General features: G+C 46.8%; 1 protein-coding gene across 3 annotated transcripts in view; it reads right to left on the bottom strand.

Annotated features, from left to right (window-relative positions):
* PACSIN2 (protein kinase C and casein kinase substrate in neurons 2) overlaps positions 1-12,394 on the bottom strand; it is a 148,007-nt gene that overhangs the window by 95,903 nt on the left and 39,710 nt on the right. The window lies entirely within an intron of this gene.

Raw genomic sequence — 12,394 nt, forward strand, 5'->3', positions numbered from 1 at the left:
TCCTTTCAATTAGGCCTCATGCACACGACAGTTGTTTTTTGCGTCCGCAAATTGTGCGTCCGCTAAAAAAAACAAAAACGGATGCGGCATGCGTTTTTTTTTTTTTGGAGGATCCGTTTTTTCCCCCACAGATCCCTTGTAATAAATGCCTATTCTTGTCCGCAAATGTGAAAAAAGTAGGACATACACAATTTTTTTTTTGCTGAAGGGAAACACGGACAACGGACGCGGAACACAAACGGATTAACTATCAGCATTTTTTTTGCTGACCCATTGAAATGAATGTGTGCCCATCCTATCCGCAAAAAAAACTGAACGGAGGCCTTATACAGTTGTGCATGAGGCCTTATACAGTTTTTCCCAATAAACTTCTCCTTTCGGTCTAATATTGTAATCACATCTATCCCATTCACACATAGAAAGTTTTACTCAATTCCAACAACAACTTCTTGGTCCATTTTTTTTTGTTAGTGAGTGTAGTCAACAAGTCTGAGGGACAGGTCATTTTTTTTTTTTTATAATCGGCAGCTGATGTAAAGACGACACTTTGTGCAGATATTGAGCTTGTAAGGAATGTTGGGAAACTTAATCCCTGAGGGCTGCAGAACTGTGAATACAGCTCTGAAATTTCCAGACTAGCGTAATGTAGTGGTATGTGCGCATCCAAGTATGTGAGATAGGGTCTACCTTTTTTTTTTTTTTTTTTCCCCTCTCTCCAAAAAGGGCCAGTTACCGAGATTTTACACAAGTTTGACCGACACACTCCAGAAGAGGGGGATGAAATTGTCTGCAGTTACTCTGGAACTGGTTATTCCACATGAATTAAGAATCAGCTACAACAGATTGACAATGGCAGCCATGAATTTACAATGCGGCCACCAAATCCAGGCTTCTACACCGCAGAGCTAGGGAACAATAACCTTACTGACAGCACTTCATTTACTAGGGAAACACCCAAACAGCCCAATTAAGGGCTTCATGGAGAATCTCCATTGCTGTCAATCATTTAAAATGTGGTAGCAAATGCGTACATTTTCTGGGCAGGACTAAACATACCGTATACTTCCCAGAGACAACCCTTATCAACATGTGTCCACCTAGGTGACCAGCTCCTGGCACCGTGTGTGGACTTGGCCATAGACCCTACAGTGAATTTTCTCGGTGGGCAGATGCCTATAGGATTATCCAAGCCCTCCTCACTGCCGCTGGTCGGGTACATGCTACTGAGGGAACTATAGGGGTCATTATTACAGGAAGTCCAGGCATCATGCTGAAGGTAAGGCTGGCTTGGTGTCTTGGCCCATATTTCACCTTCTAAGCTCTCTGCTCCAAATCCATATCAGAGATAATTAAAAGGTGGAGGACAGAACGTCATAGCTACTGATGGTCACCACAGAGGGACAGCTTCTGGGGAGGTATCGTGCCCCACTGTGGTATTTGGTTCTGCGCTACAGTATGGCATTACTGACCCTGCCAACTTGTACTGGCCCCATCTACTTGTGTTGCCCCACCTTCTGTCAATTTGGACCTACCTACAACATTGGACCACTTCTAGTTTTTTTTCCCCCCAATTCCCAGTCCTCCCCTGCTGGCACCTACAAGAAATGGCTCATTTTGCCAAGGGAAGGTGCAGCTAGCGGGTACATGGCTGCCCATGTACAAGGATGTCCGAAGTCCACCCGAGTTACTATTTAGAACTGCTGAAATATGGCTGCATTTTGCCGCCTGTACCATGTCCGCGAGTCACAGCCCCCAGAGCTTTATAATATTCAAGACGCTTGTCTCCTGAAGGAAGAGGGAGCAATAAAGCTGAATTAAAGAAGATTTCACAAAATCCCATTTCATTATGTTAAGCTCTTCCTATAATAATTCTATTTGTCTGCTCCAGACGTGGTCACAAATTCTCTGCTGCGTCCAGACAGCAAGCGCCTGAGCCGCAAGAGGTGAGCAGACACGCTACACTATCGGCTATGAAAAGGGGTCCTCCAATGGTAAAGATTACTGATCACCTCCCCAATTAGGCTATTATAAGCGGGCCAGTTGTCCTCAATGCAATGGGGATTATAATATGAGTAAATGTTTTACAACTTTCAATACACTTGGTGTATTCTTCATCTGTTTCAAGAACTCTGCTGTCAGTGAACAGAAACATTGCATACCAGTAGCAGGGTTTGCTACCTATATATTTGGTTTAGACCATGAATGGTTACCAAAACCAGCAGCACAATCTGGCTCCCATCCTAGATTGCTTGCTACAACGTATAATGACAGGTATAATGACAGGGCCGGCCTGAGGAGGAGATCACGGCTGGCCCTGTCAATCAACACGGCGAGGGGGCGGATTTCTGCAGCAGCTACCAGCAAGTAGACGCCCTACTTGCTGGTAGAGCCCTCATTTACATATTATAAAAAATGGGTTTTGCAGGGTGACAGAAACCCTTTAATGTTCTGTACTCAAATCATAATGTGAGCACAGTACAATAGCCCCGTGATCAGATATGAACTGACTGCATCACAAATTACCATTTCAGTTTGGGTCAGTGGAACTGCAGTCGGCGCGGGAGATGCTGCGGGCACATGGACCGTGTTTCCCAGGCTGATCATGTGAATGAGCCCTAAGGATCTCAGCGACTTTGATGAGGCCACATTGGGATGGCTAGCCGCTAGATGACTGGACCCGAGCATCTCCAAAATGGCAGGTCTTGTGCGCAGTTCCCAGTATAGATAGTACTGACCAAGTGTCCAAGGAAGGAAAACTAGTGAGCCGGCAGCAGGATCGTGGGCACCTATGGCTCAATGACGCACAAGGGAAGTAAAGACTGGCATGTCACAGAAGAGCTACAGTAGAACAAACTGCAGAAAAAAACAAATTACCCCCCTTATCCACTAGATAGGGGATAACTTAAAATTATTCGGGGTCCAACCACTAAAGCCCTGACCAAATAAAGAGAGCGAGAATTCCCTGTTTGAATGGAGGGGCGGTCAAGCAATGGAGTGGTGGTCATCTCTATCGGGGCTGCCTGAGAGAGCGAAGTACAGCAGTCTACTATCTCCACCAGTCCCACGGATGGAATGGCAGTGGGCATGCTCAACTGCTGCTCCACTTAGGCAAGGGACATAAGATCCCCATCCTCATGATCAGTGGAGGACTACCACTGATCCAACAGTCATCCCCTATCTAGTTGATAAAGATTAATATTAAAAAATTGGACTATTCCTTTAAAGAGGACCTGTCACTTCTCCTGACAAGTCTGTGTTAGTAAGGCTACATGCACAACGTGTGCCCCCCGTGGCCGTATTGCGGCCTGCATACAGCGGGTCCGCAATACACGGGCACCAGCCGTGTGCATTCCGCATCGCGGATCCATTCACTTGAATGGGTTCGCAATCACAGAGATGCGGAACGGAGGCACGGATCGGAACCCCACGGAAGCACTACGGAGTGCTTCCGTGGTGTTTCTGGCCGTGCCTCCGCAACGCAAAAAAGTAGCGCATGCACTACTTTTTTGCAGTGCGGACCGTCGGATGCGGATCACGGACCCCATTCAAGTGAATAGGTCAGCGATCCACATGTGGCTGCCCCACGGTCTGTGCCCGTTTATTACGGAACATTCGTGTGCATGTAGCCCAACTTGTATTCCTCATGTAATAACTATTCTTATGACTTTGTGATGTGCCATTCCTCTACTATTTCTAATAGAGGTTATGAATGAATTGCAAGCAGTTTGCACTAAAGGTCCAGATGGGTGTTACTAGTTGAAGGGGGGGGGGGGGGGGGGGGGGAGTCCCTGCACAGTCTAACACTGACAACACTGATTGGAGAGATTCAGACTCTGCAGGGATAGACCCTCGACTGGTAACACCCAACTGGACCTTCATTAAAAACGGCTAGCGATTCATTTATAAACTTCGAGCAGGAATAATAAAGGAATGGAAAAACAGATGCTTCAGAACGGTTATCACGGTGGGCGGTGCAAGTAATTACTAAAATAGACATGCCAGGAGGCCATCTTTAAAAAGGGGTTGTCTCGCTTCAGTAAGTTGCATTTATCATGTAGAGAAAGTTAATACAAGGCACTTACTAATGTACTGTGATTGTCCATATTGGAAAAAACTAAGGTTTAGTCTTACCGGTAAACGGTTTTCCAGGAGTCCGACATGACAGTACCCACTGGAGGATGTCCTATTGGATCTCTGTAGGGACAGGAAGCGTGAGAGGTTAAAAGGCCCCTCCCCTACCCTCCCACCAGTGTTCTTTCCAATTACTACACCAGATAGGATCCAACGTATTTATTAAACTTCCATGTTAGACACACATCGGAAAGATAATTTTAAGGATCCTGGCAATAACTGAAAAGAATTATGGGGGGGAAAATAACGGGTACTGTCATGTCGGACTCCTGGAAAACCGTTTACCGGTAAGACTAAACCTTAGTTTCCAGGACGTCCCTCCATGACAGTACCCACTGGAGAACTACCAGCTAAACAACTAGGGGGGGACCACAGCCTGAAGGACCTTGCGACCAAATGCCAGATCCTGGTTGGCCAGGGAATCTAATCTATAGTGCTTAATGAATGTAGAGAAACTGGACCAGGTTGCGGCCTTGCAAATCTGCTCTACAGAAGCATCTGCTTTCTCTGCCCACGATGATGCGACTGCTCTGGTGGAGTGGGCTCTTAAGGGAAACGGACAAGAAAGTCCTTTTTGTGAGTAAGTCTCTCGAATCAAGTCTCTGATCCAGCGGGCTAGAGTTTGTTTCGAGGCCTTGTTGCCTCTGTTCTTTCCCCCAAAGGAAACAAAGAGGTTCTGTGATCTTCTCCACGGCTCCGTCCTTTGGAGGTAGGCGAGAATGGTTCTTCTTACGTCGAGGCAATGGAACCTTTCTTCTTTCGCATTCTTAGGGGAGGTACAAAAGGAGGGAAGAATTATTTCCTGCTCTCTGTGAAACGGTGATACCACTTTTGGCAAGAAAGATGGGTCTAATTTCAGAATGACTCTGTCATCCAGAATCCTCAAGAATGGTTCTCTGATGGAGAGGGCCTGAATCTCCCCAATTCTACGAGCTGTGGTAATAGCTAGTAAGAAAACAGCTTTAAGGGAAAGCATTTTATCTGATAATTGGTCAATAGGCTCAAAGGGGGGCCTACAAAGACTCTCTAGGACTACATTTAAGTCCCATGGGGGAACCGTCTGTCTAACAGTGGGTCTTAACCTGGAAATCGATTTAACAAACCTCCTAATCCACCTGTGGTCGGCCAGAGGGGTGTCAAGAAAATTACTCAAAGCCGAAATCTGGACCTTAAGGGTACTGGGCTTTAGGCCCAGGTCGAACCCTGCCTGTAAAAAGTCCAGAATGCAGCCTATAGATGGGACCGAGATTCCTGGATGAGTGTCTGCGAGCCATGATAAAAACCTTTTCCATATTTTTAAGTATATGGCAGAGGTTACCGGTTTTCGGCTCTGCTGCAAGGTTGAGATTACCTTATCCGAAAGGCCCTTACTTCTCAGGATCTGCCTCTCAGGATCCAGGCTGTTAGCATTAACTTCTCGAGATTCGGGTGTTCCAGGGGCCCCTGAACGAGAAGGTCCTTCCTTGCTGGAAGGGCTATTGGGTCTTCTAGGAGTAAGTCCGTCAAGAGCGGAAACCAGGCTCTCTTTGGCCAGGCTGGGGCTATCAGGATAAGGGTCGCTGAGCAAGCCTTTAGTTTTTTCAGGACCAGCGGAATTAAAGGAAACGGAGGAAAGGCATAAGCTAATTCCATGTCCCATTTGTGGGATAAGGCGTCTACCCCCCTCGGATTGTCTCTGGGGTTCAGGGAGAAGAATTGATCTACCTGGGTGTTCCTTCTGGAGGCAAATAGGTCTATCTGTGGGAACCCCCATTGATGGCATATTTGAAGGAAAACTTCCCGGTTTAGACACCATTCGCCTGCATCGAGACAGTGTCTGCTCAGAAAGTCTGCCGTGGAGTTCTCTGTCCCCTTTAAGTGGACCGCTGTCACCGAGAGGACTTTCCTCTCTGCCTAGTGAAATATTTTTCCCGGATAACTCCAGAAGTAGAGGGTTCCTGGTACCCCCCTGACGCTTCAGGTAACATACAGTGGTTATGTTGTCTGACAGCACTCTGATGTGGTGGTCGGAGAGAATATATTCGGCTGATATTAGTGTCTTCCATACCGCCTTCAGCTCCCTGTAGTTTGATGATCTGCGGCTGTCCAGGGTGGACCATTTGCCCTGGAAGACATGTCCTTCCAGATGGGCCCCCCAACCCCACTGGCTTGCATCCGTGGTGATGATTATAGAAGGAGAGAGGTTCCAGGCAACCCCCTTCTCTAGGTTTCCGGGATTGGTCCACCAGGATAGAGAATCTAGACACCGCCTTGTAAGTGTTACCTTCGAGTCCAAGGACTGATGATCCCGGTCCCAAGCTGCCAGCACTGCGGACTGTAGGCCCCTGGAATGGAACTGGGCCCACGGGATCACTGAGATGCATGAAGTCATTAGGCCAAGGATCTTCATTGCCTCCCTTAAAGTATGACCCTTCTGTTTCTGGAAGGTCAAAATCTTTCTCCTTATCGTCTCCTGTTTGGATTCTGGAAGGAAGGAGAACTGACTTTCTGTGTCCAAGAGAACCCCTAAGAACTGTTTTTTGGTGTTTGGTACCAGGTCGGATTTGGGGTAATTTATCACCCAACCTAGATCCTTGAAGAGGGCTAAGGTCTGATGAATACTGCCCTCTAGATCTTGTTTTGTGTTGGCTATAAGAAGAAAATCGTCCAAATATGGAACAATCCTTATTTGCTGCTTTCTCAAATGCGCCACCATTTCCGTGATGACTTTTGTAAAGATTCGAGGGGCTGAAGAGATTCCAAAGGGGAGACACTGGAATTGATAATGAAGAACCGTCCCCTCCTGAATGACTGCAAACCTGAGATCTGGACTTTTGTAACCAGGAATCTTTCCGGGGGAGGACCACGGAAATCTAATTTTACCCCTTCTCGGATGGTTTTTAGGATCCACTGGTTTTGGGTAATCCGAGTCCAGGATTCCCAAAATAAGCGGAGCCTGCCCCCTACTGGCCTTGTCATTGCTTACTTGGGCCTGAGTTGGGATTGAAGAGGAACCCCCTACCTCTCCCTCCTTTAGGGTAGCTCCATCTACCTGTTTTACCTTTCCCTCTCTCTGAGGGTGTATACTGTTTGGAGGTCTTACGAAAGGGCTGCACAGGCTTTTTTGCTTTTCCCTCCGGAAACCCTTTCTTTTTATCGGCTGCGCTTTCCAGAATGGAATCAAGGACCTGGCCGAAAAGGTATGTTCCGGTCTGCCCCCTACTCTGGTGTAGGGGGTGAATCGGGATGTGGTAATACGCATCTTTCAGGTCCAAGGTGCATAGAAGGTCTCCCTCTGAAATCAACGGAATTGCCGACTTTATGGATTCCATTTTGAATTCTGCCCCCTACCGTCTTGCAGTATTCGTAAGAGCGTCGTTCCTGGCAGCGAAACGAATGGACTCTGCTGAGGCATCCGCCATGAAGGATGCAGCAAATTTTAATAAGGGTAAGGACTCAAGAATTTCCTCCCTGGAGGTTTTCATCTTGAGATGCTCCTCCAGTTGCTCCAGCCATAAGCACATAGCTCGAGCCACTGAGGTTGCTGAAATGTTAGCATTAATAGTGGCCGCTGAGGATTCCCAGGCCTTCTTCAGGAGTCCATCTATTTTCCGGTCCATGGGGTCCTTTAATTGTGAAGAATCCTCAAATGGAATAGATGTCTTCTTCACCACCTTGGCCACCTGGATGTCGACTTTTGGAATTTCATCCCAAAGTTTAGTCTCCTCTGGATTGAAGGCCAGTCTGCTCTTGAATTCCCTGGGAATATAGAGCTTTTTGTCACCTTCTTCCCATTCCTCTTTGATCAGATCTTGAAGGTAAGAATTCACCGGGAAAATCTTTCTTTTCCTGGCCCTTAATCCGCCGAACATCTCGTCCTGTATAGAACGTTTCGGCTCCTCCTCCTCCACTGCCATGGTCTGCCTTACTGCAGTAAGGAGCGAGTCCAGCTGATCCGAGGAAAACAGGTATTTCCTTGGCTCCTCTGACATTGAAGGGGGGATCTGATCCTCCCGATCGTCTGAAGGGTACCCGGTTTCTTCCTCTGAATCCGATACTAAGTGTACCCTGGTACGCTTGGACGGAGGTGAAGCGGGAACTGGAAGAGAAGGGGGCTGATTCATTCCGGCCGCCTGTACTTCCTCCCTGACGATGGTTCTCAGCTCTTCCAGGAAGGATGGTTGTTCTTCCTTCAGGATCCTTGCTAAGCAATCCATGCAGAGGGCTTTTTTATACGACTCAGACAGCTTTTTTGTGCATGTCGCACACTTCTTAGCTTTTTTCTTGGTGTCTCCATGCGGTCTATGTCCCGCCTCTTTTTCCACCTTAATAGGGGGAGAAGGAGATATAAAAACCAGCCTAGGGGGAACTATACACCTGCCAGCCGGATACTACTTACATTACTCTGGACGAGGGGGTCAGCTATCGCATCTAGCTTGCTCACACCTTGGCCCTCCATGATGCAACCGCCACATAAGCATACATCATAGCATTTAAATAAGGTTCCTACCTTACAGGCCCTCCCCTCATCGCCGCCGGGACCGCCTCCTCTTCTGGGGGACTCTTCCATAGAAAAATCAACCCCACATGCGAGGCCCCTAAACCGAGGCCTCCAGCATGTATGCGCGCCGCCATCTTGGACGCGTCACTTCCGGGTCATCAGGAAGAGACGCCGATCGCGTCATCGAGGAGGGCGGAGCCGCTGCTGAGCGCAGAGCTCCGTCGGAGAAGCCGCTCAGCGTCCGGGTACCTGCGGCCTGCTCCGGAAAAAAAGGTACCGGACAAGCTAGGGGACCCCTCCCAGAGGGGTGCTGGCTTTTAGGCCCCACGGAGGCTGAAGAGGAGAGGCAAGAGCCCCCCGACCAGCCTCGGCCTAGTGTTTTCTCCCTACATTAAGCAGGGATCCTCTCACTGCTCCTATCCTTGTAGGGACAGGAAGAACACTGGTGGGAGGGTAGGGGAGGGGCCTTTTAACCTCTCACGCTTCCTGTCCCTACAGAGATCCAATAGGACATCCTCCAGTGGGTACTGTCATGGAGGGACGTCCTGGAAAAGTGTCATCCTCTCTGGTGGCCGGGACCACGGGAGTGCACATAGGCTGGTGCTTTATCCTATATTGTGCAAGCACGACCACCACTGATAGATTGCAGGATGGTCTGTAACCATGGAAACGAGCAATGTATAATGTGATGGAAAAATAAATCCAGCCAGCAAAGGAGGCAATATGGATAATAACAATACATTAGTAAGTGGCTGGTATTAACTTTCTCTACATGATGAATGCAACTTACTGGGTATGAAAGATCACAAAGCACATCGCAGCTTACTAGGTATGGGGCTGCATCGCTACACATCGGTCAGTGTGACCATGCTGACCCCTGTCCACTAAGCATCAAAAATGGACCATACAATGGTCTGACGGACAAAGCTAATGTCACCAGGATGCAGTATGGAGAGTAGGCATTGTGAAGCCTGGGCAGTGTTATACCTCGGGTGCTGGCATTCATGTGGATGTCACTTTAACATAAACCCCCTAAACATTGTACAGACCAAGTACACCGCGTCATGGCCACGGCATTCCCAAATGGCAGTGGTCTGTAATATAATGGCTGGTCGGTGTGCATTCATGCCACATCCCTCAGCATATTTTTTTTTTCTCAAAGGAGAGTCAATGGCAGATGTATATATCTGGAGAGGAGAACATCGGCATATGAAGACTACAAGATTTAGACGCCGTCCCCCGCACAGAACATTCCTCCAATGTGTTTGCCTTCACAAATCCTCAGCACACATAATACATGAACTCAATATATTCATTAACACTACCTACATAGAACAGATGGGAGCTACAACTCCGCTTAATCCTCATCATCTTCACCAGCTCCAGAGCGATAAAGCGTGGGGGGAACCTCCAACCCAGCACCCAGCCCCACTCCCCCTCTGTCTGTTTACATTGGGGAAAAAAATAAAAAAAATATATATACATATACACACATTTTTTTTATTATTATATATTTTTTTTCTCTCAATGTAAACAGACATTGAGGGGGAGGGGGGCTGGGTGCTGGGTTAGAAAAAGTATGTGGAATTATATGGATTTCTGCACAAATTAGTCATAAAATGTGATCTGATCTTCATCTAAGTCACAACAATAGACAATCACAGTCTGCTTAAACTAATAACACACAAAGAATTAAATGTTACCATGTTTTTATTGAACACACCATGTAAACATTCACAGTGCAGGTGGAAAAAGTATGTGAACCCCTAGACTAATGACATCTCCAAGAGCTAATGGGAGTGAGGTGTCAGCTAACTGGAGTCCAATCAATGAGATGAGATTGGAGGTGTTGGTTACAGCTGCCCTGCCCTATAAAAAACACACCAGTTCTGGGTTCGCTTTTCACAAGAAGCACTGCACACAAAAGAGCTCTCAGAAGAACTACGATTAAGAATTGTTGATTTGCATAAAGCTGGAAAGGGTTATAAAAGTATCTCCAAAAAGCCTTGCTGTTCATCAGTCCACGGTAAGACAAATGGTCTATAAATGGAGAAAGTTCAGCACTGCTGCTACTCTCCCTAGGAGTGGCCGTCCTGTAAAGATGACTGCAAGAGCACAGCGCAGACTGTTCAATGAGGTGAAGAAGAATCCTAGAGTGTCAGCTAAAGACTTACAAAAGTCTCTGGCATATGCTAACATCCCTGTTAGCGAATCTACGATACGTAAAACACTAAACAAGAATGGATTTCATGGGAGGATACCACAGAGGAAGCCACTGCTGTCCAAAAAAAACCATTGCTGCACGTTTACAGTTTGCACAAGAGCACCTGGATGTTCCCAAGCAGTACTGGCAAAATAGTCTGTGGACAGATGAAACTAAAGTTGAGTTGTTTGGAAAAAACACACAACACTGTGTGGAGAAAGAGGCACAGCACACCAACATCAAAACCTCATCCCAACTGTGAAGTATGGTGGTGGGGGCATCATGGTTTGGGGCTGCTTTGCTGCGTCCAGGCCTGGATGGATTGCTATCATCGAAGGAAAAATGAATTCCCAAGTTTATCAAGACATTTTGCAGGAGAACTTAAGGCCATCTGTCCATCAGCTGAAGCTCAACAGAAGATGAGTGTTGCAACAGGACAACAACCCAAAGCATAGAAGTAAAACAGAATGGTTTAAACAGAAGAAAATACGCCTTCTGGAGTGGCCCAGTCAGAGTCCTGACCTAAACCCGATTGAGATGCTGTGGCATGACCTCAAGAAAGCGATTCACACCAGACATCCCAAGAATATTGCTGAACTTAAAACAGTTCTGCAAAGAGGAATGGTCAAGAATTACTCCTGACCGTTGTGCCCGTCTGAACTGCAACTACAGGAAACGTTTGGTTGAAGTTATTGCTGCCAAAGGAGGTTCAACCAGTTATTAAATCCAAGGGTTCACATACTTTTTCCGCCTGCACTGTGAATGTTTACATGGTGTGCTCAATAAAAACATGGTACATTTAATTCTTTGTGTGTTATTAGTTTAAGCAGACTGTGATTGTCTATTGTTGTGACTTAGATGAAGATCAGATCACATTTTATGACCAATTTGTGCAGAAATCCATATAATTCCAAAGGGTTCACATACTTTTTCTTGCAACTATAATATATCTATATATATCTCAAACTTAATGAGTTTGGTTCAGATGCGATGCAGAAGGACACCAAGGGTCGTGATCTAAAGGCATAACACGTGTTGAGATTATATATACACATAGCAGTGGACATACCCAACTCAATCTAAACACATAAGGCTACTTTCATACTCGCGTTTTGTGCGGATTCGTCATGGACGGATCCGTTCAGATAATACAACCGTCTGCATCTGTTCAGAACGGATCAGTTTGTATTATCTTTAACATAGCGAAGACGGATCCGTCTTGAACACTATTGAAAGTCAATGGAGGACGGATCAGTTTTCTATTGTGCCAGATTGTGTCAGTGAAAACGGATCCATCCCTATTGACTTACATTGTGTGTCAGAACGGACCAGTTTGGCTCAGTTTCATCAGAACAGAACTGATGCATTCTGAGCGGATCCTTTTCCATTCAGAATGCAAACTGATCCGTTTTGGACCGCTTGTGAGAGCCCTGAACGGATCTCACAAACAGAATGCCAAAACTCCAGTGTGAAAGTAGACTAACCTTGCGCTGTACCAAATGACCAAACCAGCTCTGCTACATCCTTCGAATCTCGATGCACAGCCTCACTGTACTACTCCTGCATCAGGATGAGAGGGG

This window comes from Bufo bufo, chromosome 1 (assembly GCF_905171765.1).
Source record: "Bufo bufo chromosome 1, aBufBuf1.1, whole genome shotgun sequence".
NCBI classification, from domain to species: Eukaryota; Metazoa; Chordata; class Amphibia; order Anura; family Bufonidae; genus Bufo; species Bufo bufo.